The following is a 6,000-nucleotide window of genomic DNA, read 5'->3' on the forward strand; positions in this document are numbered from 1 at the left end:
CCCTGGAAAATACTTTATTGAAAAACAACATAAATCATAATTTCAAATCCGAGCATAACAAAATTAATATCCGAAAATCACAACCGGAATAATTTAAAATCACTTCAGAAAATCATTATTGAAAGCAAAACCACGAGATAAACCGAAATCAAATTCCGAAATCCATTCATATGCTCGAAAAGTAATATGTTAATTAAATAAAGCATTAACTCAAGAAAATAAGCGCATGCATCATTATTTAAAACAAAAGTCCACTCATAGTACTATTCCGACGATCACGTATATGAGTTCCTTCAACGAACGATGAGTCGGTACCTCGTCCTGTACACAATTATTCGTACATAAATAATTACCGGACGGAAAATAATTTTACGATAATCAATAATTAAATCTCAAAACCCATAACCTCAACTTCTCCAATCCTCTTCCACATCCAACCAAACTTCACCAACACTGCCCACTCGTCGATTTCAGACTATATAACAATTATGGAGGAAATCCGACAATCGGATTCACGATTAACATTAACCGAAACCAAATCTTTAAAAATTTATAACCGATTCAAAACTCCACCAATCCTCACCAAACTTCATATATAAGCTCTATGATAATTATAGAATTCAACTAGCCAGAAATTGAAATTAAAAAGCTACCCTAGCCGTCGCTACCACCGCCCACAGTGGCGGCGCCGCCGCCACTGCCACCAACTCCAATGGCCACTAAAATTTGGCAGTAGCACCTTCTCAACACACCCATTAATTCTTTCAACTGTGACCAAGTTAGAAAATGAGCGGAAGTACCTCAAAAATTAAGGGGAAGGTTGAACCCGAATCGTGAATAGTAACCTCCAACTTCAAACCGTCGATTCTTCCTCCACGCTTCAAATCTTGGCAAAAGCTTCGGGGAGCATCATCTACGTCCCATGGCGCTTCCAATGGACTAAGGTTTATCACTGCAGGTGGCCGGAATCGAAAGATATCAGCCGGTGAAGGGAGGCGATTTCCAGCTCGAGCTGTGCGGCTTCTCGGCCTTGCAGCGCCCTCCACAGTTCGTTTTTCACTCCGATGTCTTCAGAGAAGTTATGGACGACGTCAAGGCGAGAAAAATTGCTTTTGGAATCAAGTCGATTGGAGGCCTGTGGAGGAAGATATGGTCGGACAAAGAAGACCCCAGAAAACGCGACGGGGAGTATATAGAAAGTTACTATGAACAGTAACTTTAGTATTTTGGCTATAACTTTTGCATACGAACTCCGATTTAAGCATACCACATATGCACGCGCTCGGTTTAACGTCCCCTCTACAACTTTCATGAAGAACATTTTCTCAAATTTTGACCCGAACAAAAAGTCAACTTTTAGGGCCACTAAAGTTGCTGAAAAAGAGTAAAAGTAAAACAAATTACCGTTTACTGTCCAAATGACTAGTAAACCGGTGAATTTGGGGTCGGGACGTTACATAGATCTTCTCAAGGCTATAGGCTGTGGTTCTTCTATTGGTGCTGCATTCACATTAACTTGCTGTTCTTCTTGCCTTTGTACTTCAATTTGCTGCTCACTTGCAATTTGTTCATTCTGACCATTATCGATGGTATGAATTGTAGTTCCTGCTTGCTGTGCTATAACTTCGGCTTGTTCATCATTTGGAATGAGATTTAAATCCAAATTTGAATTGCTAGTGCAGTTCTGATCTGGGATTGCTAACTCACTGCCATCTTGGTATACAAACCATTCTTCTATATTGTTATCTGCTTGTGAAGTTTCCATATCAGCTTCAATATCCTTTCCAACATTGTTATCAAAGACTTCATCATAGAATGTGGCTCTGTGTGATTCTACAATTCTTGTACTTTTTCTTGGACAATAAAATCTGAACCCCTTTGATTTTTCACAGTAGCCAACAAAATAGCCACTAACTGATTGTGAATAAGTTTTCCATCTGTTGCATTGTGAACTCTGATCTCTGCATTGCAGCCCCATACATGAAAGTGATTCAAACTAGGTTTGTATCCACACCAGAGTTCAAAAGGGGTTTTAGCACAGCCTTGCTTGGAGTTCTATTGCAAATATAATTTGCTGTTTTTAAAGCTTCTCCCCACAGAAATTTTGGCAGTCCTGATCTCACTGATCTCACTATCATGCTCCTAACCATGCTAATCAATGTTCTATTTCTCCTTTCTGACACTCCATTTTGCTGTGGAGTATATGGTGTAGTGTATTGTGCCATTATACCACATTCCTGCAAGTACAAAGCAAAAGGACCCTTATGTTGTCCTCGTTCAGAATACCTGCCATAGTACTCACCTCCCCTATCTGATCTGATAGACTTAATGACCATGCCAATTTGTTTTTCAACTTCAACCTTATAGATTTTGAAGAATTCCAAAGCTTGTGATTTTTCAGAAATTAAATAGATATGACAATACCTTGAAAAATCATCGATGAAAGTTATGAAATAGCAGTTTCCACATATTGTGTTAACTGGAAAAGGGCCACAGATGTCTGTATGAATCAATTCAAGTAAATGCTCACTTCTTTTTTATCCTGTCTTTCTAGCATTTGTCATTTTACCCTTTAAACAGTCAACACAAGTTTCAAAGTCAGCAAAGTTTAAAAGAGGCAAAATTTCTTGTTTAACCAGTTCAACCAATCTTTGTTTTGAAATATGGCCAAGTCTTTTGTGCCACAGAAAAGATGAAGAATCACAAAATTTTCTCTTTGAACTTGGTCTGTTCAGAAAGAAAATATCTTTGCTTTCATTTTCTGCTGAAATATTTGTGCAATTAACACACCAGTAACCATTCAAAAGTGCAGCATCACCAAAACATTTCAAATTATAATAGAACTTCATAACTTTATTATTACTAGAGAAGCTGAAGCCATTGTTTGCTACAAATTGAGATCCAGAAATCAAGTTTCTACTTATACTTGGAATACAATAGACATTGTTCAATACTAATACATAATTATTCCTAAACTTGAGTTTGACAATTCCTACAGCCTTCACAGCCACCCTTTGGCCACTCCCAGTACACACCCTTGTCTCATTCTTTCTTGGGATTGAAATCTCTGACAATCCCTGTAATGAATTGACAATATGAATAGGGGAACCAGTGTCAAACCACCAAGAATTGTCATGCACATAATCATTTGACTCAAAACTGAAAACAGATTTGGATAAAAAACTACCTTTCTTTTTCAGCCAAGCTTTGAAACCCTCACAATCTTTCTTAAAGTGACCTGGTTTCTTACAAAAGAAACACTTTATGCCACATGCAGGTCTATACTTCATTTTATCAACATCAGATTTCATAACAGTTTTGGAAGTGCTTACAGAGGTACCTGGCTTGGAGTTTTTGTTTCCAAACTTTTTTTTGTACTTGGTTTTGGTCATTAGATTCACAGCCATGTCAGTTCCTTCTTGCTTCTCTTTCTCTTGCTCAACTTCTACACACAGTGATATCAATTCATTCACACTGCATTTCTCCTTTTGAGTCTTGTATAGTGTCTTCAACTGAGAATACTCACTTGGAAGTGAGTCTAGAAGCATGTACACCAGGAATGAATCATCAATGGCCATGTTAAATGCTCTAAGCTTTCCAGCAATGTCTGAACCTCTCATTATATACTCTCTAACACTTGTCTTCCCATTGAATTTCATTCTTGCAAGAGACCTCACCAGATTCTGCACTTCAGCTTTGTCTGAAATTTTAAACTTTTCTGCAATAGAATCAAAGAACACTTTGGCTAATTCTGAATCAGGTACACTACCCCTCACATTTTCATGCATGCTTTTCTTGATCATGATCAGTGCCATTTTGTTATGCTTGTACCATTTGTCATGCTTTTCCCTTGCTTCTCTACTAGAACTTTCAGTCACTGCTGCTGGTGGATTCTCCTTCAGAACATGATCATAATCCAATATTCCCAGATTCAGTTCTATGTCACCTTTCCATTTCTTAAAATTTGAGCCATTCAGAAGCTCAATTTGATTGATACTCATTGGAAAGTGCATAGCTGCATGTGAAATGATCAGCCAAATTAAACTAGTGTAACTTAATACCAGAATAAACTGAATATCCCATAACTTGGATGAAATGTATACATACAGTAATATGAATTTATCAATTTCAAGACCCTGACAACCTTTGTGGTGTACAAATCTCTATTGATATATGAATATCCATCTACTTAATATATATACCAGATTTATTAACCAAATGTTTGGAACTGTATTTCTTTGGAAATGTCCAGCAAATTTATTTTAAGTTTCATAAATCTGTGATCCTAAATGATAAAGCATATGTATCACTTATCACATTTACATGAAGCCACTTTGGCAGCATACATGAATTCAAGATATATGTAAGTTTGACGCAAATAATCTCTTCTGGTATACATTATGGCCACTTTGACAGCACACAATGTAATTGACATTATACCAGTAACTTTATCAACATATTCATATGTTAATGTCTCATCAAAATTCTGGTCACAGATAAATAAATTTATATATGATAATCATGTGCATTCGAAGTAATATACAAACAATAAGATGTCACAGATCTAAACGATATAGTCTTGAATATGTATATTGCAATACATGTCTAAATGCGGATTAAAACTGTTTAATTCCCCAGAATACATAATTTCAATACAGTTAAATTATTTAACATGCCAATGATCTATATATAGGGGCTCTGATACCAATTGTTAGAACCAAAATACATATCGAGTCAAAATAGAGATGATATGTACCTATACTAGATCAAAACATGTATATAAACTACTGCAGATTACCAGATTTATAATTGAACTCGGGATTGAAAACATCCTATCAATCCTGTATCTGCAGAAAACAGGAACATAAGAACATGGATGCAGAAACTTACTTGATGCACTTGCATTGTCCATGATAGTCTTCTCCTGAATCCACCTTGATTTTCTCTTAGTAATGGGACTAATTTTGAGAAAGAACTCGTGTTTCAAAAGGGACAAGTCTGACATTCATATGAGACTTTGCATGACAGTTTCATCCACAAAGAAACTGTCATTTGCTTAACTGTTTTATCAAACCATCAACTGCTGATCAACTGCATAGATTTTAAATATAAATACAAACTTATCCATAACCAGAATTGAATAATAGCTTGTACACATGTAATTTTAAACTCTGATCAATTTTCATAATTATATATATACAAATGTATATCTGCATATTAGTAAAACTTTGTGCAATGTCTAGTTCTATACCATTAGCTTACAAAATGAATATGATTTCGTGGTTGTGCCGTAGAGGCAAAGGAATGGTGATCTGATAGTTTGTGGGGACGTAAAATGTTAAAATATTGGGAGTTATTTGTATTGTAAGACCTCGGAAATTTGTTATTAATTCCTAAATGGTAATGGTTTCCGGGAATTAATAAAGTGTTTGTACGAGTTCGTGGTTCAAGGATGGAGCTGAAGTGTTTCGGATGAATATTATTCGAAGAATTTGGTTTTAGGGGGGGCGCAAAGATTGACTTTTTATACGTTGGGTTTCTCCGAAAACTTCCTTCACGAAAGTTGTAGAGCGCGTCGATACGAGTTCGTGGACATGTGGAACGTGAAAATCGGAGTTCGTATGAAGAAGTTATGAGTGATTGAAATTTGGGGAAATTTCTATAAATATGAGAAAATTCCGGATTTTTCATTAAATCCCAAAAGTTTCCTTTTTCTTATTTTCCTCCCCAAACTCTCTGTTCTCTCTCCTCCCTATCCGTGCGACCCGACTGAACTGACCCGGCCGTAACGGATTTGATTGGCGAACGATTTGTGAATCGTTATTTTTGGGCTGTTATGAAGACGCAGCAGGATTTGGAGGTGAGTAAATCTCACGTGGTTCATTTACGAACGAATTTATTTATTACTCGGAATTACTTGTTTAATTGTTAAATCATTTTCGAAACAAATTATTTGTTTTAAAATATATGAACTTGATCGACAACGGTTCATGGGTAAGT

The sequence above is a fragment of the Rosa rugosa genome, chromosome 2 (genome assembly GCF_958449725.1).
Source record: "Rosa rugosa chromosome 2, drRosRugo1.1, whole genome shotgun sequence".
NCBI classification, from domain to species: Eukaryota; Viridiplantae; Streptophyta; class Magnoliopsida; order Rosales; family Rosaceae; genus Rosa; species Rosa rugosa.